Source organism: Manis javanica, chromosome 15 (genome assembly GCF_040802235.1).
Source record: "Manis javanica isolate MJ-LG chromosome 15, MJ_LKY, whole genome shotgun sequence".
NCBI lineage: Eukaryota > Metazoa > Chordata > Mammalia > Pholidota > Manidae > Manis > Manis javanica.
The window spans coordinates 32,328,559-32,346,237 of NC_133170.1; the positions used below are offsets into that span (position 1 = coordinate 32,328,559).

Consider the following 17,679-nt stretch of genomic DNA (forward strand, 5'->3'; position numbering starts at 1 on the left):
ACAGAGATTCAGAATGAAGTAAATTGTCACAGCTTTTGCCAAAAAGAATAAGTGACGATAATGTAGATTTCTTTCCCCAAAACAGTCCGGCTGGAAAGAAATCAAGGCTGGCCCTAAGGCTGCTCAAGTACAAACAGTTTGCAAGTAGTGGAAAAAACTATTAAGATTTTTACACAGGGAGACCTCAGAGGCCTTGGAAGTGTAAAACCACTCCAAAATAAAAAACTCCAGGCAGCCTCTTTGTTTCTCTGTGACAATTTCCCAAACTATTTTAAGCTACATTGATTCTCAAGGGAGAAACCACCACCAAAGCATGGACGGAAGAATTTCATTTCCCTCAGATCCATTGCTGTGAAAGTGCCCCTGCTAATTTAAAGATCTAGAATTTTCTAATAAAAACAACCAGAATGTTTTAGGCATAATTATTCCCACTCTGCCCATCTGTCTTTCCATTGTATCTGTCCATCTAGGCTGCTGATTTCCAAAGGATTCCAGGGGGTTTTATAAAGTTAAGACCATATGAAAGAGGACATTCTAGCCCTTGTTTGATTTTTATGTTACAGACGGGGCAGTAGTCCTTAAAGAGCTATATTTGTCTCTGTCCTATTTTGGGGCCCAGGTACACGATTCCTATTTTTAGCAGCTCTGTGGTACTGTGAATCTGAGATTCCAACCAGCAGTGAGTCAGAAGGTCTGGCTGCCCAGAGATACGTGACTCAGGCAGGAATAGTCTGTTCACCAAGAGATGAGGGTTTAAAGGAGAGCGTTTGTGCTTAGTGAAAAACGTAAATGAAAACATAATGTTTAAATAGAAATCTATTAGCCTTCCAGAAGGTTCTTTCCCCTCATCCCTGAAAGTTCTCATCCCATACCAGGGAGGAGGTGGTGCCAACTCATGAGCCATTTCCTCCTGGTTAGACTGTCCTGGGGACGAGGTTCCTGGGTCACATCAGCTTTCAGCGTTAACACAACTGCCTCCTCACAGGCAGGAAGGGTGGACAACAGAAGCAATGAACACAGTGGTGGGTGGGTGACGGTCACAGGGAGGAGATTTTTACAGGCTAGTGGAAGATAGAAGAGAGGCTATTTTGCTACAAGGTCCCTTCCAAGTCTAAGGCTCTATGATTCCAAGCCGTCAGGCCATTTGGCACTTCCCGTGGTCTCTGTAGCTGCCCTGCTCATGTATCGACAAGCCCAGAGGGAAGTCATGCCCGTGGGTTAGGGCCATGTGAGTGCCCCCGCCCTTCATGTTTCCCAGACCCCTCTTGGAATCAAGCCCCCACAGGATATAGGCCACACTCCAGCTGTGGGCCCAAGGGCCCCAGTGATTAGAAGCCCCCAGCCCACCTGAGTGAAGTTGTTCACTGTGGAAGCTTCAAGAGCTGTGTTTTTAGTTGCTGTTTGGATTTTCCAGTGTTCCATGAGAGTTCTGAATCTCTTCCCTAAATAACAAAGTCCTATTTGATATTTGGTGAAATGTTTGGACTGCAATGTTCAACCGAACAGAATTAAGCTGCTGGCAAAATACTGTCTCAGCCATTTAATAATAATAGCTAACATTTGTATAGCGCTCTATAGTTTCACAAAGCTCTGTGCCACAGCCCTGTGAGATCCATCTGAGGGCATGGTTATCATGTGTGTTTCACCATGGGAAATAGGCTTCCAAGAGTCTCTGAGGACTGCGCTCCAGAGCCCACGGCTCGACTCCTGTGTCCCAAGCCAGAGCGTTGGCCCTGTGCCACACCAGCCCCGCTGAAAGCCTCAGTGACCGTGCCCTCTCCTCTAACCCCCGTGTGGCCTCTGCCTCTGGCCTCAGCCCCCTTGCAATATGCCATAAGCTGCCACCAGCTAATATTCCCCAAATTCTCCTTAATTGTACCCTTCTCTTGCTTCAGCATCTAGAATAACTCTTCAAGGCCAAGTCCAAGCTCTCAGTACTGGACTGTCCCCTTTGACCGCCTGCTACCTCCTGGGGCACCCTACCCCTCTCACTGCCATGACCTTGCTTTCTCTGCAGCCAGGTTGACATCTCCCATCGCTGGAGCATGCCATGGCCAGCTTTAGAGGAGGCAACTCTTTTGGATTTTTTCTATTATAGCCTCTTTGTTGTCTGGCAGGGAGCTTGTTAATGAGCAGCAAACCTGTTCTGAATCAGAAATCAGAAAGCCTGAACGAAAGGGGTATCTGTGGGCACCACAGCAAGATGAGGCTCAGGGATGGGTTCCTATGGGCAGGGACCCCTTGAAATAGATACCCCGGAGAAGGGCATGTCGGTTCAGGACCAGTGGACCCATCAGCAGGACCCGGTATGTTGCTCCAGGTGTCTTGGGGCCAAAAGCAGCCTGCAAACCAAAGATGCCCCCACCACACAAGGGGATGTCTACGTGGCAGGAGCCACCGCCACCCTCTGGCCAGTCAGCAGCGACACAGATGCTCAGCTCACGCTCGATTCCATCGCCCCCTAGAGGCAGGGGGAGGCCTGAGGAGTGGGCTTTCGGTAGAGATGGGGCTTTGAGTGACTGGAGCAGAGCATGACTTGGAGAATGGGCCCTGTGAGTGATCAGCTCCGGAAGCAGGGTATTTCAGACACCCTGCAAGGGGTGGCCTTGGAAATGGAGTGAGGGCCTCAAGGCTCAGACCCACGGGAATGAAATGACTCCCCACCTGCAGCACACCCCCACTGGAGCTGTTACATGACCACTCCAAACTGGTTTAACAGGTTTTGTGGAGAACCTGATCATCTTACTGTGAATTACAATGTTGTTTCATGGAAAAAAGCTTTCCCTCCATCATTTTCCAGGTTTCACTAATAGCCTTTTTAAAAAAATTTTGGTATCATTGATCTACAATTACAGAAAGAACATTATGTTTACTAGGTTCCCCCCTTCACCAAGTCCCCCCCACATACCCCTTCACAGTCACTGTCCATCTGCATAGTAAGATGCTATAGAATCACTACTTGTCTTCTCTGTGTTGCACAGCCCTCCCCGTGCCCCCAACGCACTATACATGCTAATTGTAATGCCCTCTTTCTTCTTCCCCGCCCTTATCCCTCCCTTCCCACCCATCCTCCCCCAGTCCCTTTCCCTTTGGTAACTGTTAGTCCATTCTTGGGTTCTTTGATTCTGCTGCTGTTTTGTTCCTTCAGTTTTCCTTTGTTCTTATACTCCACATATGAGTGAAATCATTTGGTACTTGTCTTTCTCTGCCTGGCTCATTTCACTGAGCATAATACCCTCTAGCTCCATCCATGTTGTTGTGAATGGTAGGATCTGTTTTTTTCTTATGGCTGAGTAATATTCCATTGTATATATGTACCACATCTTCTTTATCCATTCATCTACTGATGGACATTTAGGTTGCTTTCATATCTTGGCTATTGTAAATAGTGCTGTGATAAACATAGGGGTGCATCTGTCTTTTTCAAACTGGAGTACTGCATTCTTAAGGTAAATTCCTAAAAGTGGAATTCCTGGGTCAAATAGTATTTCTATTTTGAGCATTCTGAGGAACCTCCATACTGCTTTCCACAATGGTTGAACTAATTTACATTCACACCAGCAGTGTAGGAGGGTTCCTCTTTCTCCACAACCTCTCCAACATTTCTTGTTGTTTGTCTTTTCAATGATGGCAATCCTTACTGGTGTGAGGTGATATCTCATTGTGGGTTTAATTTGCATTTCTCTGATGATTAGCGACATGGAGCATCTTTTCATGTGCCTGTTGGCCATCTGGATTTCTTCTTTAGAGAACTGTCTATTCAGCTCCTCTGCCCTTTTTTTAATTGGGCTATTTGCTTTTTGTTTGTTGAGGTGTGTGAGCTCTTTATATATTTTGGATGACAATCCTTTATCAGATCTGTCATTTATGAATATATTCTCCCATACTGGAGGATACCTTTTTGTTCTATTGATGGTGTCCTTTGCTGTACAGAAGCTTTTTAGCTTGATATAGTCCCACTTGTTCATTTTGCCTTTATTTCCCTTGCCCTGGGAGATATGTTCATGAAGAAGTCACTCATGTTTATGTCCATGAGATTTTTGCCTATGTTTTTTTCTAAGAGTTTTATGGTTTCATGACTTACATTCAGGTCTTTGATTCATTTGGAGTTTACTTTTGTGTATGGGGTTAGACAGTGATCCAGTTTCATTCTCTTATATGTAGCTGTCCAGTTTTGCCAGCACCATCTGTTGAAGAGACTGTCCTTTCCCCACTGTATGTCCATGGCTCCTTTATCATATATTAATTGGCCATATATGTTTGGGTTAATGTCTGGAGTCTCTATTCTGTTCCACTGGTCTGTGGGCTCTAGTCTTGTGCCAGTACCAAATTGTCTTGATTACTGTGGCTTTGTAGTAGAGCTTGAAGTTGGGGAGTGAGATCCCTCCCACTTTATTCTTCCTTCTCAGGATTGCTTTGGCTATTCAGGGTCTTTGGTGGTTCCATATGAATTTTTGAATTATTTGTTCCAGTTCATTAAAGAATGCTGTTGGTAATTTGATGGGGATTGCATCGAATCTGTATATTGCTTTGGGCAGGGTGGCCATTTTGACGATATTGATTTTCCTAGCCAGGAGCATGGGATGAGTTTTCATTTGTTAGTGACCTCTTTAATTTCTCTTAAGAGTGTCTTGTAGTTTTCAGGGTATAGGTCTTTCACTTCCTTGGTTAGGTTTATTCCTAGGTATTTTATTCTTTTTGATGCTATTGTGAATGGAATTCTTTTCCTGATTTCTCTTTCTATTAGTTCATTGTTAGTGTATAGGAAAGCTACAGATTTCTGTATGTTAATTTTGTATCCTGCAACTTTGTTGAATTCCAATATTAGTTCTAGTAGTTTTGCAGTGGAGTCTTTAGGGTTTTTTATGTACAATATCATGTCATCTGCAAATAGTGACAATTTGACTTCTTCTTTACCAATCTGAATTCCTTGTATTTCTTTGTTTTGTCTAATTGCCATGGCTAGGACCTCCAGTACTATGTTGTATAACAGTGGAGAGAGTGGACATCCTTGTCTTGTTCCCCATATCAGAGGAAAAGCTTTCAGCCTCTCGCTGTTCAGTATGATGTTAGCTGTGGGTTTATCATATATGGCCTTTATTATGTTGAGGTACTTGCCCTCTATGCCCATTTTGTTGAGAGTTTTTATCATGAATGGATGTTGAATTTTGTCAAATGCTTTTTCAGCATCTATGGAGATGATCATGTGGTTTTTGTCCTTCTTTTTGTTTATGTGGTGGATGATGTTGATGGATTTTTGAATGTTGTACCATCCTTGCATCCCTGGGATCAATCCCACTTGGTCATGGTGTATGATCCTTTTGATGTGTTTTTGAATTTGGTTTGCTAATATTTTGTTGAGTATTTTTGCATCTACGTTCATCAGGGATATTGGTCTGTAGTTTTCATTTTTGGTGGGGTCTTTGCCTGGTTTTGGTATTAGGGTGATGTTGGCTTCATAGAATGAGTTTGGGAGTATTCCCTCCTCTTCTACTTTTTGGAAAACTTTAAGGAGAATGGGTATTATGACTTCTCTGTATGTCTGATAAAATTCTGAGGTAAATCCATCTGGCCTGGGGGTTTTGTTCTTGGGTAGTTTTTTGATTACCAATTCAATTTTGTTGCTGGTAATTGGTCTGTTTAGATTTTCTGTTTCTTTCTGGGTCAGTCTTGGAAGGTTGTATTTTTCTAGGAAGTTGTCCATTTCTCCTAGGTTTTCCAGCTTGTTAGCATATAGGTTTTCATAGTATTCTCTAATAATTCTTTGTATTTCTGTGGGGTCCGTTGTGATTTTTCCTTTCTCATTTCTGATTCTGTTGATGTGTTGACTCTCTTTTTCTCTTAATAAGTCTGGCTAGAGAGTTATCTATTTTGTTTATTTTCTCGAAGAACCAGCTCTTGGTTTCATTTATTTTTTCTATTTTCTCAATTTTATTTATTTCTCAATTTTATTTATTTCTTCTCTGATCTTTATTATGTCCCTCCGTCTGCTGACCTTAAGCCTCATTTGTTCTTCTTTTTCCAATTTCAATAATTGTGACATTAGACTATTCATTTGGGATTGTTCTTCCTTCTTTATGTATGCCTGGATTGCTATATACTTTCCTCTTAAGACTGCTTTTGCTGCATCCCACAGAAGTTGGGGCATTGTGTTGTTGTCATTTGTTTCCATATATTGCTGGATCTCCATTTTAATTTGGTCATTAATCCATTGATTATTTAGGAGCATGTTGTTAAGCCTCCATGTGTTTGTGAGCCTTTTTGCTTTCTTTGTACAATTTATTTCTAGTTTTATACCTTTGTGGTCTGAAAAGTTGGTTGGTAGGATTTCAATCTTTTGGAATTTACTGAGGCTCTTTTTGTGGCCTAGTATGTGGTCTATTCTGGAGAATGTTCCATGTGCACTTGAGAGGAATGTGTATCCTATTGCTTTTAGATGTCTATTAGGTCCATCTGTTCTAGTGTGTTGTTCAGTGCCTCTGTGTCCTTACTTATTTTCTGTCTGGTGGATCTGTCCTTTGGAGTGAGCGGTGTGTTAAAGTCTCCCAAAATGAATGCATTGCATTCTATTACCTTCTTTAATTCTGTTAGTATTTGTTTCACATATATTGGTACTCCTGTATTGGGTGCATATATGTTTATAATGGTTATATCCTCTTGTTGGACTGAACCCTTTATCATTATGTAATGTCCTTCTTTATCTCTTGTTACTTTCTTTATTTTGAAGTCTATTTTGTCTGATACTAGTATTGCAACACCTGCTTTTTTCTCTCTGTTGTTTGCATGAAATATCTTTCTTCATCCCTTGACTTTTAATCTGTGCATGTCTTTGGGTTTGAGGTGAGTCTCTTGTAAGCAGCATATAGATGGGTCTTGCTTTTTTATCCATTCTATTACTTTGTCTTTTGATTGGTGCATTCAGTCCATTTACATTTAGGGTGATTATTGAAAGATATGTACTTATTGCCATTGCAGGCTTTAGATTCGTGGTTACCAAACGTTCAAGGTTAGCTTGTTTACTACCTTACTGTCTGACTTAACTCACTTATTGAGCTGTTATAAACACAGTCTGATGATTATTTCTTTCCCTTCTTTTTCCTCCTCTGCCATTCTTCATATGTTGGGTGTTTTGTTCTGTGCTCTTTTTAGGAGTGCTCCCATCTACAGCAGTCCCTCTAAGATACCCTGTAGAGGTGGTTTGTGGGAGGCAAATTCCCTCAACTTTTGCTTGTCTGGGAATTGTTTAATCCCTCCTTCATATTTAAATGATAATCTTGCTGGATACAGTATCCTTGGTTCAAGGCCCTTCTGTTTCATTGCGTTAAATATATCATGCCATTCTCTTCTGGCCTGTAAGGTTTCTGTTGAGAAGTCTGATGATAGCCTGATGGGTTTTCCTTTGTAGGTGACCTTTTTTCTCTCTCTGGCTGCCTTTAATACTCTGTCCTTGTCCTTGATCTTTGCCATTTTAATTATTATGTGTCTTGGTGTTGTCCTCCTTGGGTCCCATCTCTCAGGAGTTCTGTGTGCCTCTGTAGCAACTATTTCCTCCACCAGTTTGGGGAAGTTCTCAGCAATTATTTCTTCAAAGACACTTTCTATCTTTTTTTCTCTCTTCTTCCTCTGGTACCCCTATAATGAGGATATTGTTCCTTTTGGATTGGTCACACAGTTCTCTTAATATTGTTCCATTCCTGGATATCCTTTTATCTCTCTCTGCATCAGCTTCTATGCGTTCCTGTTCTCTGGTTTCTATTCCATCAATGGCCTCTTGCATCTTATCCATTCTGCCTATAAATCCTTCCAGAGTTTGTTTCACTTCTATAATCTTCCTCCGGGTGTCTGTAATCTCCCTCTAGAGGTCTGTAATCTCCCTCCGGACTTCATCCCTTGGCTCTTGCATATTTCTCTGCAGCTCTGTCAGCATGTTTATGATTTTTATTTTGAATTGTTTTTCAGGGAGACTGCTTAGGTGTGCCTCTGCAGATCCTTTCTCAGGTGTTGTTTGAACTATCTTGGACTGGACTAAATTTTTTTGCCTTTTCATAGTGATAGTGGTGGCTGTAGGCAGGTTGCGGGTGTGTCCACTGGGACAAGAAAGTCCTTTCCTGCTTGCTGGATGCCTTGCCCTTCTCTGCTGCCTATGACGGTTACCCTCACTCCTGGAGCAGCCACCGGGTTAGTCCCCTAAGCTGCTGTGGGCAGGATCTCTGTCAGAGCAGCACAGAACCCTGCAGGGAGTGGCAGGCATGCCAGGTGTGCTCCTCTGTGCCAGCAGCACCCCTTCCGGGCAGCTGTGTGGCAGCAGCAGCCTTTGGGGCTGGCCTGGGTGGCTGTGTGTTGGGCTGGGATTGCGGTCAGCTGCTGGGAGCATGCCTGCTCCCTCTGGCTCTGCTGCAGGTGCGCACGGGGCTCTCCGGTGCAGGCCTATACCGTGCTCCTCTGGCTTCACTGGCGCCGGTGCACGTGAGCTGTGCCCGGGCTGTTCGGTCGTGCCGCTGTGGGCTCTCACAAGCCTCTCTTGGTCCCGTCTGGTGCCGCTGGTGCACAGATCTGCTCCCAGTCCCTTCCGGTGCTGCCGTCCCTGGCATGCGCTTCCACTCTCCCACTACTGGGCCAGTGTGTCAGGGTCCGCGCCAGTTGGAGGAGCAACTGGCAGGCCGCTTAGTGCCATGAGGGGCTTCAGAGCTGCACTGCCTCCCCGGGGTTTAGGGCGCTTAAGTTTCCCCGGGATTCACAGCTGCTCGCTATATGTGCCACAGCAACTTCATCCAGCTATGGGGTCCCTGTTTCTTTAAGCCTTGCAGAGAGCACTCGCTTTTCTTTTGTCTCAGGGGCACCCGTTGCAGGGACCTGCCCACAGGTTTTGCTTTTCCATTTCTCTAATATCCTGCACCCTGTGCACCTTGTGTCTGCATTCCGGGTGCGGATTTCTAGAGCTGGTTGTTCAGCAGTCCTGGGCTTTCACTCCCTCCCCATTCTGACTCCTTTCTTCCCGCCGGGTTCTGGGGTGGGGAGGGCGTTTGGGTCCCACCGGGCCATGGCTTGTATCCTACCCCTTTCGTGTGATGTTGAGTTCTCACAGACGTAGATGTAGCCTGGCTGTTGTACTGTATCCACTGGTGTCTTTTAGGAATAGTTGTATTTATTGTATTTTCATAAATATACATGTTTTTGGGAGGAGATTTCCACTGAACTACTCATGCTGCCATCTTCCCGTGATTCCCAATAGCCTTTGTTTTTATGTAAAAAGTAACTTAAAATTATAATTACGCAGGTAACACAATCATTGTAGAAAAATTAAATGATTGAAAAAAAATCCATTCAAAATTTCAGACCTTCGGGACTCTGCTGTCTTTGATGTGTATATCATTCCAGCCTTAACCATACAAATGCAGAAATGTTTAACTTTTGACAAAGAATTCTACCATACATACTACTATATAACTTGGTTTTTCTTTAATTATTTACCATAAGCATCCATCTGTGGCATTAAATATGAATCTATAATATAATTTTAATATTTCCCTAGTATTAAATTATATGAAGGTATCATGGTGTGTTTAATCCATTCCCTAAATTTGGAGAGCACTGGAGATTGTCCCCACTATTACCAACAGTACTATGAAGAATAACTTTATTCTTCTGCATACACCTTTATTATATATATGATAATATATAATATATAGAAAATGCATATTATAAATATATATTAAGTAATGCAATGTTATTTGATAAATATATTATTTCATATATATCATAAATATATAATGAATAACTTCATTCTACATAATACATCTCCTTTTGCACTTGTTCTTTCCTGATGATGAATTCTAATAAGGAATTTTATGGGTCAGAGCTCATGCCTCTTGCTGTGTATTGCCAAACATGCTTAAGAAAGCTAGTCCAAATCTAGATTCCTATCAGCAGAGCACAAGAGTTCTTGGTTCCTCAACCCACACCAGTTGGCTGAGCATTTTCTTTATTAATTTAAAAAGAAATAACAAACATGATACAGCATTGGAAAATTTTTTCTGAAGGAACCCTCATTCTTTTAAAACACAACTCAAACGACAACCTGTAAAACCTCTAACAAGTGCTAGGGAGGCAGGGCGGCGGGACTGGTGAGCAGGTGCCTGGGACCAGTGCCTGAGGACAAAGAATATCGAGCGTTCCTTCCCTGCGGGACCGGTGGGTGGGTGCTTTTTGGAAGCCTTGAAAGGACAGGGACCCTGGTGCTAGGGAGACAGGGCAGCAGGACCAGTGAGCGGGTGCCTGGGACCGGCACCTGAAGACAAAAAAAAAAAAAAAAAAATCGCTTGTTTTTTCCTTTTTTTTTTTTTTTTTTTTTTCTTTCTTTCTGTTCCCTCTCTCATTGTTGCTGTTGTTGTTTTGGTTTGGAGAGTGCTTTTTGGAAGTCTTAAAGGGGCAGGACAGGTCACTTAGACCAGAGGCAGGGAATCTGGGGATCTCTGGGCACTCTAACCCCATGGGCAGCAGGGAGCACAGAGGCCCCTTACGGAGATAAATAGCCTCCTGGCCGCTCCCCCTCCAACGGGGCTCCACCATTTTGGAGGAACAGCCCCAGCCAGGCCAAGCCCACAGCAACAGCGGAGATAAACCCCAAAGCAACTAGGCAGGAAGCAGAAGCCCTGTCTGCACACAGCTGCCCAGCACAAGCAACTGGAGGTTGCTAGTCTCCCAGGAAAAGGCTACAAACCAACAAGAAGGGAAGCTCTTCCAGCGGTCACTTGTACCAGCTCTGCAAACTATCTCTATCACCATGAAAAGACAAAACTACAGGCAGACAAAGATCACAGAGACAACACCTGAGAAGGAGACAGACCTAACTAGTCTTCCTGAAAAAGAATTCAAAATAAAAATCATGAACATGCTGACAGAGATGCAGAGAAAAATGCAAGAGCAATGGGATGAGATGCAGAGAAAAATGCAAGAGCAGTGGGATGAAGTCCGGAAGGAGATCACAGATGTCAGGAAAGAGATCACAGAAGTGAAACAATCCCTGGAAGGATTTATAAGCAGAATGGATAAGATGCAAGAGGCCATTGAAGGAATAGAAGCCAGAGAACAGGAACGTATAGAAGCTGACATAGAGAGAGATAAAAGGATCTCCAGGAATGAAACAACACTAAGAGAAATATGTGACCAATACAAAAGGAATAACATTCGTATTATAGGGATACCAGAAGAGGAAGAAAGAGGAAAAGGGATAGAAAGTGTCTTTGAAGAAATAATTGCTGAAAACTTCCCCAAACTGGGGGAGGAAATAATCAAACAGACCATGGAATTATACAGAACCCCCAACAGAAAGGATCCAAGGAGGACAACACCAAGACACATAGTAATTAAAATGGCAAGGATCAAGGACAAGGAAAGAGTTTTAAAGGCAGCTAGAGAGAAAAAGGTCACCTATAAAGGAAAACCAATCAGGCTAACATCAGACTTCTCAACAGAAACCCTACAGGCCAGAAGAGAATGGCATGATATACTTAATGCAATGAAACAGAAGGGCCTTGAACCAAGGATACTGTATCCAGCACGACTATCATTTAAATATGATGGTGGGATTAAACAATTCCCAGACAAGCAAAAGCTGAGGGAATTTGCTTCCCACAAACCACCTCTACAGGGCATCCTACAGGGACTGCTCTAGATGGGAGCACCCCTAAAAAGAGCACAGAACAAAACACACAACATATGAAGAATGGAGGAGGAGGAATAAGAAGGGAGAGAAGAAAAGAATCTCCAGACAGTGTATATAACAGCTCAATAAGCGAGCTAAGTTAGGCAGTAAGATACTAAAGAGGCTAACCTTGAACCTTTGGTAACCACGAATCTAAAGCCTGAAATGGCAATAAGTACATATCTCTCAATAGTCACCCTAAATGTAAATGGACTTAATGCACCAATCAAAAGACATAGAGTAATAGAATGGATAAAAAAGCAAGACCCATCTATATGCTGCTTACAAGAAACTCACCTTAAACCCAAAGATAAGCATAGACTAAAAGTCAAGGGATGGAAAAACATATTTCAGGCAAACAACAGTGAGAAGAAAGCAGGGGTTGCAGTACTAATATCAGACAAAATAGACTTCAAAACAAAGAAAGTAACAAGAGATAAAGAAGGCCACTACATAATGATAAAGGGCTCAGTCCAACAAGAGGATATAACCATTCTAAATATATATGCACCCAATACAGGAGCACCAGCATATGTGAAGCAAATACTAACAGAACTAAAGAGGGAAATAGACTGCAATGCATTCATTGTAGGAGACTTCAACACACCACTCACCCCAAAGGATAGATCTACCGGGCAGAAAATAAGTAAAGACACACAGGCACTGAACAACACACTAGAACAGATGGACCTAATAGACATCTATATAACTCTACATCCAAAAGCAACAGGATATACATTCTTCTCAAGTGCACATGGAACATTCTCCAGAATAGACCACATACTAGCTCACAGAAAGAGCCTCAGTAAATTCCAAAATATTGAAATTCTACCAACCAATTTTTCAGACCACAAAGGTATGAAAGTAGAAATAAATTCTACAAAGAAAACAAAAAGGCTCACAAACACATGGAGGCTTAACAACATGCTACTAAATAATCAATGGATCAATGAACAAATCAAAATAGAGATCAAGGAATATATAGAAACAAATGACAACAACAACACTAAGCCCCAACTTCTGTGGGATGCAGCGAAAGCAGTCTTAAGAGGAAAGTATATAGCAATCCAGGCACACTTGAAGAAGGAAGAACAATCCCAAATGAATAGTCTAACATCACAATTATTAAAACTGGAAAAAGAAGAACAAAGGAGGCCTAAATTCAGCAGAAGGAGGGACATAATAAAGATCAGAGAAGAAATAAACAAAATTGAGAAGAATAAAACAATAGCAAAAATCAACGAAACCAAGAGCTGGTTCTTTGAGAAAATAAACAAAATAGATAAGCCTCTAGCCCAACTTATTAAGAGAAAAAGAGAGTCAACACAAATCAACATAATCAGAAATGAGAATGGAAAAATCACAACAGACTCCACAGAAATACAAAGAATTATTAAAGACTACTATGAAAACCTATATGCCAACAAGCTGGAAAACCTAGAAGAAATGGACAACTTCCTAGAAAAATACAACCTCCCAAGACTGACCAAGGAAGAAACACAAAAGTTAAACAAACCAATTACAAGCAAAGAAATTGAAACAGTAATCAAAAAACTACCCAAGAACAAAACCCCGGGGCTGGACGGATTTACCTCGGAATTTTATCAGACACACAGAGAAGACATAATACCCATTCTCCTTAAAGTGTTCCACAAAATAGAAGAAGAGGGAATACTCCCAAACTCATTCTATGAGGCCAACATCACCCTAATACCAAAACCAGGCAAAGACCCCACCAAAAAAGAAAATTACAGACCAATATCCCTGATGAATGTAGATGCAAAAATACTCAATAAAATATTAGCAAACAGAATTCAACAGTATATCAAAAGGATCATACACCATGACCAAGTGGGGTTCATCCCAGGGATGCAAGGATGGTACAACATTCGAAAATCCATCAACATCATCCACCACATCAACAAAAAGAAAGACAAAAACCACATGATCATCTCCATAGATGCTGAAAAAGCATTTGACAAAATTCAACATCCATTCATGCTAAAAACTCTCAGCAAAATGGGAATAGAGGGCAAGTACCTCAACATAATAAAGGCCATATATGATAAACCCACAGCCAGCATTATACTGAACTGCGAGAAGCTGAAAGCATTTCCACTGAGATCGGGAACCAGACAGGGATGCCCACTCTCCCCACTGTTATTTAACATAGTACTGGAGGTCCTAGCCACGGCAATCAGACAAAACAAAGAAATACAAGGAATCCAGATTGGTAAAGAAGAAGTTAAACTGTCACTATTTGCAGATGATATGATACTGTACATAAAAAACCCTAAAGACTCCACTCCAAAACTACTAGAACTGATATCGGAATACAGCAAAGTTGCAGGATACAAAATTAACACACAGAAATCTGTAGCTTTCCTATACACTAACAACGAATCAATAGAAAGAGAAATCAGGAAAACAATTCCATTCACCATTGCATCAAAAAGAATAAAATACCTAGGAATAAACCTAACCAAAGAAGTGAAAGACTTATACTCTGAAAACTACAAGTCACTCTTAAGAGAAATTAAAGGGGACACTAACAGATGGAAACTCATCCCATGCTCGTGGCTAGGAAGAATTAATATCGTCAAAATGGCCATCCTGCCCAAAGCAATATACAGATTTGATGCAATCCCTCTCAAATTACCAGCAACATTCTTCAATGAATTGGAACAAATAATTCAAAAATTCATATGGAAACACCAAAGACCCCGAATAGCCAAAGCAATCCTGAAAAAGAAGAATAAAGTAGGGGAGATCTCACTCCCCAACTTCAAGCTCTACTACAAAGCCATAGTAATCAAGACAATTTGGTACTGGCACAAGAACAGAGCCACAGACCAGTGGAACAGATTAGAGACCCCAGAAATTAACCCAAACATATATGGTCAATTAATATTTGATAAAGGAGCCATGGACATACAATGGCAAAATGACAGTCTCTTCAACAGATGGTGCTGGCAAAACTGGACAGCTACATGTAGGAGAATGAAACTGGACCATTGTCTAACCCCATATACAAAGGTAAACTCAAAATGGATCAAAGACCTGAATGTAAGTCATGAAACCATTAAACTCTTGGAAAAAAACATAGGCAAAAACCTCTTAGACATAAACATGAGTGATCTCTTCTTGAACATATCTCCCCGGGCAAGGAAAACAACAGCAAAAATGAGCAAGTGGGACTACATTAAGCTGAAAAGCTTCTGTACAGCGAAAGACACCATCAATAGAACAAAAAGGAACCCTACAGTATGGGAGAATATATTTGAAAATGACAGATCCGATAAAGGCTTGACGTCCAGAATATATAAAGAGCTCACACGCCTCAACAAACAAAAAACAAATAACCCAATTAAAAAATGGGCAGAGGAACTGAACAGACAGTTCTCCAAACAAGAAATACAGATGGCCAAGAGACACATGAAAAGATGCTCCACATCGCTAATTATCAGAGAAATGCAAATTAAAACTACAATGAGGTATCACCTCACACCAGTAAGGATAGCTGCCATCCAAAAGACAAACAACAACAAATGTTGGCGAGGCTGTGGAGAAAGGGGAACCCTCCTACACTGCTGGTGGGAATGTAAATTAGTTCAACCATTGTGGAAAGCAGTATGGAGGTGCATCAAAATGCTCAAAACAGACCTACCATTTGACCCAGGAATTCCACTGCTAGGAATTTACCCTAAGAACGCAGCAATCAAGTTTGAGAAAGACAGATGCACTCCTATGTTTATCGCAGCACTATTTACAATAGCCAAGAATTGGAAGCAACCTAAATGTCCATCGGTAGATGAATGGATAAAGAAGATGTGGTACATATACACAATGGAATACTACTCAGCCATAAGAAGTGGAAAAATCCAACCATTTGCAGCAACATGGATGGAGCTGGAGAGTATTATGCTCAGCGAAATAAGCCAAGCGGAGAAAGAGAAATACCAAATGATTTCACTCATCTGAGGAGTATAGGAACAAAGGAAAAACTGAAGGAACAAAACAGCAGTGGAATTACAGAACCCAAAAATGGACTAACAGGTACCAAAGGGAAAGGAACTGGGGAGGATGGGTGGGCAGGGAGGGATAAGGGGCGGGAAGAAGAAGGGAGGTATTAAGATTAGCATGCATGGGGGATAGGGAGAAAGGGGAGGGTGGGCTGCACAACACAGAGAGGACAAGTAGTGACTCTACAACATTTTGCTAAGCTGATGGACAGTAACCGTAATGTGGTTGTTAGGGGGGACCTGATATAGGGGAGAGCATAGTAAACATAGTATTCTTCATGTAAGTGTAGATTAAAAATTAAAAAAAAAAAAAAAAAAGGAAGAAAGAAAGAAAAGGGGGATTACTCCTTAACAGGATAAAACTATTGGTAAATCAAAGATCAACGCATGCTTTAAATATCCTTAATGTTGATCACTTAAAGGGTGTCAGATGATCAGCTATGGAGGTACTCTTTTCTGATAATATTCCTTTCTCTTAATTAAAAAAAAAAAAAAAAAAAAAAAAGCAGTTACTGTGTGCTGACCTCCAATGAGTTCTGCACAGTGGTATAGAGGGCATGTCAAAGTGTGGGCAAAGGGTCTGTTTGTTTCTACGCAGAAGATCAGGGCCTAGCTTGGATACCCAGAAAATGAACTAAGATACGATATGAGGAGGAGCTTCCGGCATCAGCACTCTCTGGAGGACTTGTGCCGGGGGATGATCATCAAAAAGCCTCCACAGGGATCCGGATGATGCTGCGGTTGTGGCTGCATCCAGCCCACCGTCTCCTGGACTTGCCATAAGAATGAGGAGGGAGATGTCTAGGCTGGCATGTGCATACAGTGAGACAACGAATTTGACCGGATCTGTACTGTTGGAACTCAACCAGGAGTTGGGAGGGGTGCAAGTTGTAGCACTCCAAAATCTCATGACTATAGACTATCTATGGTTAAAAGAACATATGGGATGTGAACAGATCCCAGAAATGGGCTGCTTTAATTTGTCTGATGGTTCAAGTACAGTTGGACAATATCCATCATATCATAGATAAATTTTCACAAATGCCTAGGGTGCCTAAATGGTTTTCTTGTCTTCACTGGAGATGGATGGTAATTATAGATTTGCTTTGTTTATGTCACCGTATTCCTATTAAGTTAATATGTGTGTACAAATTAGTTAGTAGTTTAAAACCTATACATACTTAAGGTACTCTACAAGAAGATATGTCAAAGAAATAATCAATCCTCCCATGTTTCCTTCATATGCTACATCTATAGCTTTTCTTCTTCCTTCCTAATTACAACCCTTAAATAGAATTCGTGCCTCATATCGAATTTACCGAGTATCATAATTCCTCCAGGTGGTAAAGATACCTCGGGACAAGTGCTGGGTATAGAAGCCACAGGGCATAAATCTGCAAAGAAGTAAAAAGCTAACCTTTGCAAACAATATGGCTTCTCTCTCACTTACCAACTTTACATTTCCCTGTATGGCCCCGGAAGATGACTGGTTAGCCAGAGACGGGTAAGATTCCTCAAGGGAGGAACAACCTAAGACAGGCACAGTCGCAGGGGGGCCATCAGGTGAGAATTTGGGGATCAACAGAGGTGAGGCTCAGAACCTCACCCCCCCTGCTTTGAGAGAAATCTTCTGCATCCGTGGATGTCTTGCTGCCCTTGTCTAGCCTGTATTAATACTTGGTCCATAGGCACACACCTGATCATCTGATCATCTACATTTGCCTTCTTACAGCACTAAACTATGTTTTCTACCTTTATCTTGCATCTACCTATCACTTCAGCATTTTATTAAAAATAAAAATAATAATAATAAGAGAAATGTGGGATCAACATATAAATCAAGTACAAAAATCAAACGAATATTCATATTTGACCTGATTGTTTATAGGTCATATTGCATGATCAAAACCGAAAGTTTCTGTGATGACTGCCCTTGTACTGTTCACCATGTAA

At 41.7% G+C, this 17,679-nt stretch overlaps 1 protein-coding gene and 1 long non-coding RNA gene across 29 annotated transcripts in view; one reads left to right on the plus strand and one right to left on the minus strand.

The window, feature by feature from the left end:
- CACNA1C (calcium voltage-gated channel subunit alpha1 C) overlaps nt 1–17,679 on the plus strand; it is a 654,724-nt gene that overhangs the window by 314,201 nt on the left and 322,844 nt on the right. The gene's annotated exons all lie outside the window — the stretch shown is intronic.
- Nucleotides 1–17,679, minus strand: part of LOC140846442 (uncharacterized) — a 40,114-nt gene that overhangs the window by 10,403 nt on the left and 12,032 nt on the right. The gene's annotated exons all lie outside the window — the stretch shown is intronic.